General features: G+C 38.7%; 1 protein-coding gene across 1 annotated transcript in view; it reads right to left on the minus strand.

The window, feature by feature from the left end:
* The window catches only part of LOC128667033 (H-2 class I histocompatibility antigen, Q9 alpha chain), a 554,857-nt gene that overhangs the window by 476,635 nt on the left and 62,534 nt on the right, over positions 1-15,688 (minus strand). The gene's annotated exons all lie outside the window — the stretch shown is intronic.

A 15,688-nucleotide genomic window follows, 5' to 3' on the forward strand; every position in this document is an offset into this window, starting at 1 on the left:
TGACCTTTGAAGTTTCGAAAGGAACGAAAATTATTTTGTTTGGTCCTCATCTTATTTGTCTTATCCTGAGGAAGGGCATGGCCTTTTCCTCCAGTGATGTCTGAAATGATCTCTTTCAGTTCAGGCCCGAATAGGGTCTTACCCTTGAAAGGGATGGCTAAAAGCTTAGATTTTGATGATACGTCAGCAGACCAGGACTTAAGCCATAACGCTCTACGCGCTAAAATTGCAAAACCTGAATTCCTTGCCGCTAATTTAGCCAGTTGAAAAATGGCATCTGTAATGAAAGAATTAGCTAGCTTGAGAGCCCTAATTCTATCCAGAATATCATCAACCCTGATGAATAAATATTTTCTTTAGAAGACCCTCTAATTTTTTATCCATAGGATCTTTAAAAGCACAACTGTCCTATATAAATAGGTAGGGTAGAAACAGCTCCCTCAACCTTAGGGACCGTCTGCCACGAATCCCGAATGGTGTCTGATATGGGAAACATTTTCTTAAAAGTAGGAGGGGGAGAAAAGGGAATACCTGGTCTATCCCACTCCTTTGTAACAATGTCCGAAATCCTCTTAGGAACCGGAAAAACATTGGTGTAAGTAGGAACCTCTAGATAACTATCCATTTTACACAATTTCTCTGGTGGAATTACAATAGGGTCACAATCATCCAGAGTCGCTAAAACCTCCCTGAGTAACAAGCGGAGGTGTTCTAGCTTAAATTTAAAAGCCGTCATATCTGAATCTGTCTGAGGGAACATCTTTCCTGAATCAGAAATCTCTCCCTCAGACAGCAATTCCCTCACCCCCAACTCAGAACATTGTGAGGGTACATCGGAGAATAAAGCGTCAGAGGGCTCAGCATTGACTCTCACACCGGACCTACTGCGCTTCCCCTGCAACCCAGGCAGCTTAGATAAAACCTCTGTGAGGGTAGTATTCATAACTGCGGCCATATCTTGCAGTGTGAAAGAATTTGACGCACTAGAAGTACTTGGCGTCAATTGTGCGGGCGTTAATGGTTGTGACACTTGGGGAGAATTAGATGGCATAACCTGATTCCCTTCTGACTGAGAATCATCCTGCGACATACTTTTATCAGCTAAAATATGATCTTTGCAATTAATTGCCCTTTCAGTGCATGAGGGACACATTTTAAGTGAGGGTTCCACAATAGCTTCCAAACACATTGAACATTGGCTTTCCTCAATGTCAGACATGTTAAACAGGCTAGTAATGACCACAAACAGGCTTGAAAACACTTTATTTAGTGAAAAAATAACAATCTTAAAAAACGGTACTGCGCCTTTAAGAGAAAAAAAAAGCATACACCTTCTGCAAAACTGCTTTAAAATAATCAAATTGTTTCAATATTTTGTATAAATATTCAAATTATGCAGCTAAGTTTGCCCCACAAGGAAAAGGAACACTTAACCCTTTACAGTAAAAACCAGATGATTAATAAGGTTTAATCCGGAAAAATGGGGGATCCTACACTTCATAAAAAATATGTAAAAAAAAAAAAAAAAAGAGAGAGAGAGGAGGGAAGAGCTGTTTGAAAGGGGTCAGAGAGGGATCAGGGGGTGGGATGTCTCAGGTGGGAGGCTGATCTCTACACTAAAGCTAAAATTAACCCTACAAACTACCTAATTAACCCCTTCACTGCTGGGCATAATACAAGTATGGTGCGCAGCGACAATTAGCAGCCTTCTAATTACCAAAAATCAATGCCAAAGCCATATGTCTGCTATTTCTGAACAAAGGGGATCCCAGAAAAAGCATTTACAACCATTTGTGCCATATTTGCACAAGCTGTTTGTAAATAATTTCATTGAGAAACCTAAACTTCGTGAAAAAGTTAACATTTTTTTATATTTGATCGCATTTGGCGGTAATATGGTGGCATGAAATATACCAAAATGGGCCTAGATCAATACTTTGGGTTGTCTACTACACTAAAGCTAAAATTAACCCTACAAGCTCCCTAATTAACCTCTTACTGCTGGGCATAATACATGTGTGGTGGGCAGCAGCATTTAGCGGCCTTCTAATTACCAAAAAGTAATGCCAAAGCCATAAATGTCTGCTATTTCTGAACAAAGGGGATCCCAGAGAAGCATTTACAACCAGTTTTGCCATAATGGCAAAAGCGGTTTGTAAATAATTTCAGTGAGAAACAAAAGTTTGTGAAAAAGTTAACAATTTTTTTTTTATATTTGATCACATTTGACGGTAAAATGGTGGCATGAAATATACCAAAATGGGCCTAGATCAATAGATCAATTTGGGTTGTCTACTAAAATATATATATATATATATATATATATATATACACACACACATACACACACACATGTGAAGGGATATTCAGGGATTCCTGACAGATATCAGTGTTACAATGTAACTATCGCTTATTTTGAAAAAAAAAAATGATTTGGAAATAGCAAAGTGCTACTTGTACTTATTGCCCTATAACTTGCAAAAAAAGCAAAGAACATGTAAACATTGGGTATTTCTAAACTCAGGACAAAATATAGAAACTATTTAGCATGGGTGTTTTTTTTTAAATATTTTTATTGAGGAAATGTACATTACAATTATGCAACTGTCATACATGTAAATAAAGAAAAATACAAATCATACTGTGCAGTTTTCAGATATTGAGCAATATTCCTCATTTTTTGTCCCTATTTTCAGTATTTAGGACCTCTCTTGGGCCCTTAGTTTTAACATAAAAAGCACATAGGGTTATTATAAATGTAGCTCTATTAAATACATAGAAATGTGATTTATAACAAAACAAAGAGTAGAGGAAAACGGTATCCAGCAAAAGATCATTAATGTATATTGCTTCTTAAATGGTTTTGAACATTCTTATTAACATTATATAGAAAAAGGCCAACACTGGACGTCTATCTAATATAGAGAGGAAATAAAGAATTGCATCATAATGGTATATAAAACTGCAGTTAGACTAGGAATATATAGATGCGAGAGCTGCAACTATACAGGCCTGGAACACAACATTTATATCTATTCTTATGAAAACTGTTAGGTTTAGTCACTGAGAGCGTGGATGGTGTATGGGTTGTCAGATACAGATCTTTACCCTCCTGTTGCATAATATTGAGGGACGAATTATAGGTTTTATGAGGTGATAGATGAATATGTAACCCTGTTTCTTTTCTACTCCCGAGGAATCAGACACCATGCAGGCTTATGTTGAAAAAGCTTAATCTGAAACTTACAGTTTGCTTGCCCTATATAGTAAGTGAAATCACCCATCTAGGATATATACAATGAGGTTAGGAAGCAGGATAGTGGACACTTGGTTCCATGTATTATGAAGTAAACTCTATTATATATTATGGTCCCTTTGTTCCCTGGTAGGGAGTAGCAATACGTTTAAGCCAGGAACTGTATGTGCCTGTATAAAGATGTGAATGGATATTTACCAGAGATATCTGTTTGAAGCTAGGTTTGCCAATTTCTCCCCACGCCCCGGCCGGGGGGTTGATCACAAGCGCTAGTTCACATTTACGTTGACTCTCTTTGTAATAAGACCAAATTAAGTAAAAACTAGTTATTCCGTTTGCAAGCTCTAACTGGTAAATGCCCTTCCCATGATGGGCTGACATATTAGTGAATGGCGAAGCGAGTTTATGAGAGTGGGATGCTCCAATCCGCATATGTCAGGGTTTAGTTAAATTGCTCTATTCGGGCAGCATTACCATCAGTGTTGAGAATGTGTAAATTTCACTACCTGACCTGCAGGTATATATGATTGTGTCTCTGTGTGTCACCAGGTCCTATTTCTGCGGAGTCTTTCCTCAGATGATCATAACCTTTAACCCAGTAAAGTTTAGCAATATAATATTCGTAGCTAACAGGACTATTAACATAAACAAGTAAATAATATTAACACTAAAGATCATTGTTAGATCTTTGTAAGCATGAACATATACATCAACAAAGACACATCAAACAAAACGTCAATATGTGGGCATGGCGACAGTTATTGTCAGGTGTTGCTTACAACTGTGAAGTAAGACATTGGAGTCCCGGTATTTTTATAGCCCCACGGCTTTGAACTCATAAGTGGATCAATTGTATTGTGATAGGTTTCAGCAAAGTAATGAAGTGTACAAGCGCTAGCCACAAGGGATAGCTGGGGGATTCCTACAGGTGGTTCTCTAAGAATATAATATTATCGTAATAAGGAGCAAGCACTAGATATGCTTAAAATTAAATCTGTACACAGAGGTTATAGGTATATAAATTTAGTATCTGATATAAACGATAAAATACAATATTAATAATACATGTGTCGACACATTAACATAAAAGTTTAAAAAACTGGACGTCCAATTTATCTGACTATAAAAAGTCTCAGGGCACTGTGTTTCTTTTTAAGATACTATCGGCTAGATCACGAGTTTTTGTCGGTAAGGCTTGCGGGGCTAACGCTCCTTTTTTTCTTACCGCTTCCTTTAAACAACGCTGGTATTACGAGTTTTCTTTAAGCCGGCGTTAGCCTCAGAAAAGTGAGTGTTGAGCAAAATTTAGCGCCACATCTCACCTCGATACCAGCGTTGCTTATGGTAGCGGTAAGCTGGCAAAACATGCTTGTGCACGATTTCCCCATAGGAAACAATGGGGCTGAGCTGGCTGAAAAAAACCTAACACCTGCAAAAAAGCAGCGTTCAGCTCCTAACGCAGCCCCATTGTTTCCTATGGGAAAATAAAAAATATGTCTACACCTAACACCCTAACATGAACCCAGAGTCTAAACACCCCTAATCTTACACTTTTTAACCCCTAATATGCCGCCCCCGACATCGTCGCCACCTGCATTATACTATTAACCCCTACTCTGCCGCTCCGGACACCGCCGCCACCTACATTATACTTATGAACCCCTAATCTGCTGCCCCTAACATAGCCGACACCTACATTATATTTATTAACCCCTAATCTGCCGCCGCCAACGTCGCCACCACTATAATAAAGTTATTAACCCCTAAACCTAAGTCTAACCCTAACCCCCCCTAACTTAAATATAATTTAAATTAAACTAAATTAATTTAACATAATTAAATAAATTATTCCTATTTAAAACTAAATACCTATAAAATAAACCCTAAGCTAGCTACAATATAACTAATAGTTACATTGTAGCTAGCTTAGGATTTATTTTTATTTTACAGGCAACTTTGTATTTATTTTAACTAGGTACAATAGTTATTATATAGTTATTAATTATTTAATAACTACCTAGCTAAAATAAATACAAAATTACCTGTAAAATAAACCCTAACCTAAGTTACAATTACACCTAACACTACACTATCATTAAACTAATTACCTAAACTACCTACAATTAAATACAATTAAATTAAATAAAATAAATTACGGGAAAAAAACACTAAATTACAGAAAAAAAAATAATTACACCTAATTACACCTAATCTAATCCCCCTAACAAAATAAAAAAGCCCCCCAAAATAATAAAATTTCCCTACCCTATACTAAATTACAAATAGCCCTTAAAATGGCCTTTTGCGGGGCATTGCCCCAAAGTAATCAGCTCTTTTACCTGTAAAAAAAAAAAATACAATAACCCCCCAACATTACAACCTACCACCCATACACCCCTACTCTAAAGCCCACCCAATCCCCCCTTAAAAAACCTAACACTAACCCCATGAAGATCACCCTACCTTGAGCCGTCTTCACCCAGCTGGGCACAAGTGGTCCTCCATACAGCAGAAGTCTTCATCCGATTGGGGCAGAAGAGGTCCTCCAGACGGCAGAAGACTTCATCCATGCGGCATCCTTCCGGAACGGAGCGGGTCCATCTTCAATCCAGCCAACGCGGAACATCCTCTTCAAACGAAGTCCTAACGAAGAATGAAGGTTCCTTTAAATGACGTTATCCAAGATGGCGTCCCTTGAATTCCGATTGGCTGATAGAATGGATTGAAGATGGACCCGCTCCGCTCCGGAAGGATGACGATAGAAGATGCCGCATGGATGACCTCTTCTGCCCCGATCGGATGAAGACTTCTGCCGTATGGAGGACCACTTGTGCCCGGCTGGGTGAAGACGGCTCAAGGTAGGGTGATCTTCAGGGGGTTAGTGTTAGGTTTTTTTAAGGGGGGATTGGGTGGGTTTTAGAGTAGGGGTGTGTGGGTGGTGGGTTGTAATTTTGGGGGGGTATTGTATTTTTTTTTACAGGTAAAAGAGCTGATTACTTTGGGGCAATGCCCCGCAAAAGGCCCTTTTAAAGGGCTATTTGTAATTTAGTATAGGGTAGGGAAATGTTATTATTTTGGGGGGATTAGATTAGGTGTAATTAGTTTAAAATTCTTGTAATTCTTTTATTTTCTGTAATTTAGTGTTTTTTTCGTAATTTAGTTTATTTAATTTAATTAAAATTAATTGTAGGTAGTTTAGGTAATTAGTTTAATGATAGTGTAGTGTTAGGTGTAATTTTGTACTTATTTTAGCTAAGTAGTTATTAAATAGTTAATAACTATTTAATAACTATTCTACCTAGTTAAAATAAATACAAACTTACCTGTAAAATAAATATAAACCCTAAGCTAGCTACAATGTAACTATTAGTTATATTGTAGCTAGCTTAGGGTTTATTTTATAGGTAAGTATTTAGTTTTAAATAGGATTCATTTTTTTGATTATGTTAAATTAATTTAGTTTAATTTAAATTATATTTAAGTTAGGGGGGTTAGGGTTAGACTTAGGTTTAGGGGTTAATAAATTTATTATAGTAGCAGCGACGTTGGGGTCGGAAGATTAGGGGTTAATAAATGTAGGTAGGTGTCGGCGATGTTGGGGGGGCAGATTAGGGTTTAATAAAATGTAACTAGTGTTTGCGAGGCAGGAGTGCGGCGTTTTAGGGGTTAATACATTTATTAAAGTGGCGGCGATGTCCGGTTGGCAGATTAGGGGTTAATAATTGTAGGTAGGTGGCGGCGACATTGGGGGCGGCAGATTAGGGGTTAATAAATATAATGTAGGTGTTGGCGATGTTAGGGGCAGCAGATTAGGGGTTCATAGGTATAATGTAGGTGGCGGCGATGTCCGGTCGGCAGATTAGGGGTTAAAAAAAAATATTTTAGTGTTTGCAATGTGGGGGGGCCTCGGTTTAGGGGTTAATAGGTAGTTTATGGTTGTTATTGTACTTTTTAGCACTTTAGTTAAGAGTTTTATGTTCCGGCGTTAGCCCATAAAACTCTTAACTACTGACTTTTAAATGCGGTAGGAGTCTGGACAGGAGAGGGTCTACCGCTCACTTCTTCCAAGACTCGTAATATCGGCATTAGGCAAATCCCATTAAAAAGATAGGATACGCAATTGATGTAAGGGGATTTGCGGTAGCCTCGAGACGCGGAAGAAAAGTGAGAGGTACACCTGTACCTGTCAGACTCGTAATACCAGCGGGCGTTAAAAAGCAGCATTGGGACCTCTCAACGCTGCTTTTTACGGCTAACGCTAAACTCGTGATCTAGGCGTTAGTGATTCAATTTTACAGCGGTATATATCACACTGTGTTTCTTTTTTAAGATACTTTGTGTTCCTTCAGTGATTCAATTTTACAGCGGTATATATCACACAGTTGTGTTCAGCGGCACTCTAGATATCGCAATTTCTTTGCATCTATGTGGCCTCCGCAGTGTTGCCTCTTAAGCCTTAGGCTTACCTTTATTCTTTATCCAGACTATCTGCTCTCTGTTTTCTGATTACTCCGTTCGGAGCTCTCTGTCAATCTCTTTGTGCGGCGTCCAACCTCTGTGGGCGGGGTTATGTCACCACGTAACTCGGCGTTTCGGCTGTAGTCTCCGTTTTAGTTATTCAGCCTCCTTGGGTCTTTAATTCTTGCTCGAGTCTTTTGTGTAGACTTCCCGGCTTTTATTAAGTTGTTTTATCCGTTTGTAGCAGCTGTGTTTGAGCCAAGCTAATCCGCTCTGCTTGTGTGAGAGTGAGGCTCCTGGGATCCTCTGTTTTTCTCCTTTCCGAAAATGTTGACAGCTTATGTGTCTGTGCTGGTTGTTAACACTTATATAATACCTATGTGTAATAAAGGCATAACTACCCATCAAAACTGTGCAATACACCTGTGCAGTTAAAGTGAAGGTCAATTTTCATCAATGAGTGCCCGGTTTTTAAAAATACTTTTAAAAACAGGGGCACTTTCATTGATGAAAATTAACTTTGCACTGGATTTGAAGAAATACTTACCTTTTTACTTCTGCAAAACCGGATCGCCGATCTCAGCCTCAGTTCCTCTGTACTGACGTCAGAAATGACAATACCGGCTTCCTCCAATCATGGCTTGCACCCCAGAGCATCCAGCTCGTGATGCCTGGCTGTGATTGGAGGAAGTCAGTTTCGTCATTGCTGTGGTCTACAGCAGGAAGAAGAAGGAGGGGGATCGTCGATCCGGCTGTGCAGAAGTAAAAGGTAAGTATCTCTTCTAATCCAGTGCAATGTTAATTTTCATCAATGAAAGTGCCCCTGTTTTTAAAAGTATTTATAAAAACCAGGACCTCATTGATGAAAATTGACCGTCACTTTAAGAGGAGTCTGAAGGAAGTGTTAACAACCAGCACAGACACATAAGCTGTCAGCATTTTCGGAAAGGAGAAAAACAGAGGATCCCAGGAGCCTCACTCTCACACAAGCAGAGCGGATTAGCTTGGATCAAACACAGCTGCTACAAACGGATAAAAGAACCTAATAAAAGCCGGGAAGTCTACACAAAAGACTCAAGCATGAATAAAAGACCCGAGGAGGCTGAATAACTAAAACGGAGACTACAGCTGAAACGCCGAGTTACGTGGTGACATAAGCCCGCCCACAGAGGTCGGACGCCGCACAAAGATTGACAGAGAGCTCCGAACGGAGTAATCAGAAAACAGAGAGCCGATAGTCCGGACAAAGAATAAAGGTAAGCCTAAGACTTAAGAGGCAACACTGCGGAGGTCACATAGATGCAAAGACATTGTTATATCTAGAGTGCCGCTGAACACAACTGTGTGATATATACCGCTGTAAAATTGAATCACTGAAGGAACACAAAGTATCTTAAAAAAGAAACACAGTGTGATATATACCGTTGTAAAATTGAATCACATACTGCTAGATTACGAGTCTTGCGTTAGCCTTAAAAAGCAGCGTTGAGAGGTCCCAACGCTGCTTTTTAACGCCCACTGGTATTACGAGTCTGGCAGGTACAGGTGTACCGCTCACTTTTATTCCGCGACTCAAGCATACCGCAAATCCCCTTACGTCAATTGCGTATCCTATCTTTTCAATGGGACTTGAATAACGCCAGTATTAAGAGTCTTGGAGAAAGTGAGCGGTACACCCTCTCCTGTCAAGACTGATACCGCATTTAAAAGTCAGTAGTTAAGAGTTTTATGGGCTAACGCCGTAAGATAAAACTCTTAACTAAAGTGATAAAAAGAACACTAACACCCATAAACTACCTATTAACCCCTAAACCGAGCCCCCCCCCACATTGCAAACACTTAAATACATTTTTTAACCCCTAATCTGCCGACCGGACATCGCCGCCACTTTAATAAATATATTAACCCCTAAACCGCCGCACTCCCGCCTCGCAAACACTAGTTAAATTTTATTAACCCCTAATCTGCCTGGAGGAATCCCCCAGCTATCCCTTGTGAATAGCGCTTGTACACTTCATTACTTTGCCGAAACCTATCATTCTTTTGGGATTGTTACTAGAGGGAATCCCTTGTACTTAGCAGAGGGGTGAGGACTCTAGCGCCAGTCTAACATCTTACCTGTAAATCAATTGTATTGTGAACCATGAGGTCTCGCCCTTTAAAGTAAGTTTGAGTGTTCACAGGCCAAGAGGGCTCAATGTTATATGTATCAGGCAACTCTTTAGTATCACCCGATATTTGAAAGTACCTGAGCTTGGGGTGAGTTGTCTTCTTGAGGTGGCTGTGGTAACATAGTCGTCTGACGGAGCCCCTAATGAATGGTCCTTGGCTTTAGCTTCCCAGGGCTCCCCCCTAAAGCTCTGCTGGGTCGCCATCGGCAAGAAGTGTGTCGCTAATTGTAGAGATCTGGACTATGCGCTGCTGAGGGCAAAAGTCCCTAATGTAATTGAGCTCTTCCTCCCAGGGGTGACAGAACTTCTTGTGCAGGGTCTCCGGGATCGCTGTGTCATGCATCAAACTGAGTGAAGTGATATCATAACTCCCTCCACTCTCATCCCGTTGCTGATCCTCTGGCTGAAGAGTTAACTCTTCGGTTCTTGCAGGGAATTGTGATAGCCATGAGTCTAGAGGTTCTTTCTCTATGAGGCATAGGCAAAGCGCTTCAAATCTACGCCAATGCTCGTTGTTAAAAATGTCTTGAAAACGGATGTCTTCTATAGCGGCCATTTTGGTTGCAGTGCACCTTGTGTCTTCGTTACTTGATTGTCGTAGGTATTGGTTGATTGTCTTCTTATTTTGTCTGTTAGTGATTAAAGACATAGATGAGAGGCCTCTGGTATGTAGGTTAGTCTGCCCAGTTGCAGTAAAATGCCTCGGATAGCCGAGGGGGTGGCGCTGCCTATTATGTGCTGCCGCACTAGGCCTCCTTTGTCTGATTTCTCGCCTCGGCTTCACAAATACAGCTTTACTGTCGTTGATATAAGTAGCCTCATATAAATGTGGCCATGCAGCATTCAAAAACTGTGAAATGGCTGTAGAATGACTCCTTTATTCAGCAGATCAAATGAGAATCCGCTGGAGCTCGAAAAGGTGCGACCACTCCTGATCGCAGTTCAGACACGCCCCCCCCAGCATGGGTGTTTTTTGATGGTTGTAGATGTTTAACAGATTTTGGGGGTCAAAGTTAGAAAAAGTGCATTTTTTTCAATTTTTTCATCATATTTTATAATTTTTCTATAGTAAATTATAATATATGATAAAAATAATGGTATCTTTAGAAAGTCCATTTAATGGCGAGAAAAACAGTATATATAATATGTGTGGGTACAGTAAATGAGTAAGAGGAAAATTACAGCTAAACACAAACACTGAAAATTTTTTAAAAACAGCCTTGGTCCTTAAAGGGTCAGAAAACTTTTAATAATTATTTTACAGCTTCCGTTTACTAAATGTATAATTAACAACTTTAGCGTAATAAATCTTTTAAAATATTAATTTTTATATTCTTTTTCCTTTATTTTACCAACCGTAAACATGCCGCTCTCTCTCAGTAGCAGACAGCCCCTGCACGCAGTCACAGAAATTCCTGAAAGGTATTGACCAATCAGAGAGTTTTTAGTAATTAGCTCTATGAATATTGATTACAGGAAAGTGTGATCCCGTTCTTATTTGCATTAGGGTTCAAGCATACACGCATGTCTATTCGTTAGTAAGCGTGTGTAATACAGTTAGCGCCTGCATCGCCCATTAGTAAACTGACAGCCCAGCACTCCAGTCAGCTCATAGCGCATACTATAGTAGTTATCAGACATGTCATAGTAAATGGCATTGCTGAAAGTTTTCATTTCATATTGCAGTAAATAAATAAATAAATGTAAAGCCCTGTGTAAGTGTATAAATCTGCATTATATGCCTACGGGGATTTAATTTACTTAACTTATACAGGTTGTGCAGAATGTACGTAACGCTACTGTGCTAAACTGCTGTCTCTCACGCTACCGTTCATGGGACTACCATTCTGCAGTGTATTTATAGAGCTAAGAAATACTCCTCCTACTGAAAGCTTAGCCAGAGAAGAGAATCATGGGATTAAAAATGGAGGTGCACGCTCTCGAGGCTAGTGCCAATCAGAGGAGGAAATAGGGCCAAAATTTTAGAGAAGAAGGAACTTTATTGGATCCTTAAATTAAAGACCCTTGTTCCTCAGGGCATGAATAGAGAATGTGATATAGATTATTTTATTGATAATTAATGTTTTGGGTTTAAAATTTTCTTCTCTATTCATGTCTTGATATATAACATAGGTTCTTCTTGTCATTTAGATTCTATTACTATCAAGTCAGTATTATATAGGAATACATAATATATCTGGTTTTATTTAATTCAGTACAGTTTGTTTTTGTTTTTGTATTTTTTCCTGAATGAATTTTTTTCTTCTTTTTTCTTTCCTATGCATTCTTCAGTATTTTTTATGTATATATTTTCTATGTATATATTTTTTCTGAATTTTTTCTGAATGTATTCTGAATTTTTTCTAAAAAAATTTCTGAATTCTATGAGTTTGTTTAACATTGTTTAACATTGTTTAACAAAAAAAATCTCTCAAATCTCTCAAAGCTCACAATTTATTTATTTGCTCTTTATTAAAAACATTTATTACAATGCATGAAATGTCTGTAAATCTGTGCGCTGTTTGTTCTCATCCATTTGATTATTTATCTTGCCTATTGGGATTCTACCCTTGTATCTAATTATCTTAGCAGTCTGTTTTTAACCTTTTTTCTCTTTTATGACTGTGAGGCAAGGAAATAGTTAAATCTATGACTCTCACAGCATAAATAGATGAGGTTTCTTACAGAGTCCCTCATCTATGATTAAGCGCCTGTAGGGGGCGCGAAACATGTAAGATTTCCTGCTTTGCTTTTACTGCCATGTCTGTAATGATCTTTTAACGTTGTTCAATAAATTTTTACATTTTATCTTCAATTTGGGATAGAGAGCCTGCCGTATTTTTTCTATTCTTCTATTTTTGGCATTCTGATCCTTTGCTCCCAGGCTACGGCTCTCCGTGCATGTAGTTACTTTGTATATATGGGACTTTTTTCCATCCTGCTTTGCACAGCGGTTTGGTTTCTGAAATCGACTTCGGGTTTCTTGGTGACTGGCAGGCTGCGTTTACCGCTTGTCTCTCTTTGCTAACCCTAACCCCCCCTAACTTAAATATAATTTAAATAAATCTAAATAAAAATACTATTAAATAAATTATTCCTATTTAAAACTAAATACTTACCTATAAAATAAACCCTAAGATAGCTACAATAGAACTAATAGTTACATTGTAGCTAGCTTAGGGTTTATTTTTATTTTACAGGCAACTTTGTATTTATTTTAACTAGGTACAATAGTTATTAAATAGTTATTAATTATTTAATAACTACCTAGTTAAAATAAAGACAAATTTACCTGTAAAATAAAACCTAACCTAAATTACAATTACACCTAACACTACACTATAATTAAAATAATTTCCTAAATAAACTACAATTAAATTAAATAAACTAAAGTACGAAAAAAACAAACACTAAATTACAGAAAATTTTTTTTTACAAGAATTTTAAACTAATTACACCTAATATAAACCCCCTAATAAAATAAAAAAGCCCCCCAAAATAATAAATATCCCTACCCTATACTAAATTACAAATAGCCCTTAAAAGGGCTTTTTGCGGGGCATTGCCCCAAAGTAATCAGCTCTTTTACCTGTAAAAAAAAAATACATTACCCCCCAACATTAAAACCCACCACCCACACACACAACCCTACTCTAAAACCCACCCAATCCCCCCTTAATAAAACCTAACACTAACCCCTTGAAGATCACCCTACCTTGAGACGTCTTCACCCAGCTGGGCACAAGTGGTCCTCCAGAGGGGCAGAAGTCTTCATCCGATCCGGGCAGAAGAGGACCTCCAGACGGGCAGAAGTCTTCATCCAGGCGGCATCTTCTATCTTCATCCATCCGGAGCGGAGCGAGTCCATCTTCAAGCCAGCCGACGCGGAGCATCCTCTTCTTCCGACGACTCCCGACGAATGAAGGTTCCTTTAAATGACGTCATCCAAGACGGCGTCCCTTGAATTCCGATTGGCTGATAGGATACAATCAGCCAATAGAATTGAAGTTCAATCAGCCAATCGGAATTCAAGGGATGCCATCTTGGATGACGTCATTTAAAGGAACCTTCATTCATCGGGAGTCGTTGGAAGAAGAGGATGCTCCGCGTCGGCTGGCTTGAAGATGGACCCGCTCCGGATGGATGAAGATAGAAGATGCCGCCTGGATGAAGACTTCTGCCCGTCTGGAGGTCCTCTTCTGCCCGGATCGGATGAAGACTTCTGCCCCTCTGAAGGACCACTTGTGCCCGGCTGGATGATCTTCAAGGGGTTAGTGTTAGGTTTTATTAAGGGGGGATTGGGTAGGTTTTAGAGTAGGGTTGGGTGTGTGGGTGGTGGGTTTTAATGTTGGGGGGGTATTGTATTTTTTTTAGAGGTAAAAGAGCTGATTACTTTGGGGCAATGCCCCGCAAAAAGCCCATTTAAGGGCTGTTTGTAATTTAGTATAGGGTAGAGATTTTTATTATTTTGGGGGGCTTTTTTATTTTATTAGGGGGATTAGATTAGGTGTAATTAGTTTAAAATTCTTGTAATTATTATTTTTTTTCTGTAATTTAGTGTTGTTTTTTTTTCGTACTTTAGATTATTTTATTTAATTGTAGTTTATTTAGGAAACTATTTTAATTATAGTGTAGTGTTAGGTGTAATTGTAATTTAGGTTAGGTTTTATTTTACAGGTAAATTTGTCTTTATTTTAACTAGGTAGTTATTAAATAGTTAATAACTATTTAATAACTATTGTACCTAGTTAAAATAAATACAAAGTTGCCTGTAAAATAAAAATAAACCCTAAGCTAGCTACAATGTAACTATTAGTTATATTGTAGCTAGCTTATGGTTTATTTTATAGGTAAGTATTTAGTTTTAAATAGGAATAATTTACTTAATTGTAGTAATTTTATTTTGTTTTATTTAAATTATATTTAAGTTAGGGGGTGTTAGGGTTAGACTTAGATTTAGGGGTTAATACATTCAATATAGTTGCGGCGACGTTGGGGGCGGAAGATTAGGGGTTAATAAATGTAGGTAGGTGTCGGCAATGTTAGGGACGGCAGATTAGGGGTTAATAAAATTTAACTAGTGTTTGCGAGGCGGGAGTGCGGCGGTTTAGGGGTTAATATATTTATTGAAGTGGCGGCGATGTCCGGTCGGCAAATTAGGGGTTAAAAACTTTAGTTAACTGTTTGCGATGTGGGGGGCTCGGTTTAGGGGTTAATAGGTAGTTTATGGGTGTTAGTGTAATTTTTATCACTTTAGTTAAGAGTTTTATGTTACGGCATTAGCCCATAAAACTCCTAACTACTGACTTTTAAATGCGGTAGGAGTCTTGACAGGAGAGGGTCTACCGCTCACTTTCTCCAAGACTCGTAATACCGGCGTTAGGAAAATCCCATTAAAAAGATAGAATACGCAATTGACGTAAGGGGATTTGCGGGATGCTCGAGTCGCGGAAGAAAAGTGAGCGGTACACCTGTACCTGCCAGACTCGTAATACCAGCAGGCGTTAAAAAGCAGCGTTGGGACCTCTCAACGCTGCTTTTTAAGGCTAACGCAAGACTCGTAATCTAGGCGTTTATTTGCAAATCAGGGGAACAGCCATGGGCACTGCCTGTGCCCCCACCTATGCTAATATATATCTGGGCTGGTGGGAACGTGAGTATTTAATGACACTCTCTCAAAATAATCCAATCATGTATTAATGCGGCTTTGCTATATTGATGATGTGTTTATCCTACGGAAGGGAGATACTTCTTTACTGGGGGAATTCATTAGAATACTCAATACCAATTATTTAAATCTAAA

This window comes from Bombina bombina, chromosome 7 (genome assembly GCF_027579735.1).
Source record: "Bombina bombina isolate aBomBom1 chromosome 7, aBomBom1.pri, whole genome shotgun sequence".
Classification (NCBI taxonomy): Eukaryota; Metazoa; Chordata; class Amphibia; order Anura; family Bombinatoridae; genus Bombina; species Bombina bombina.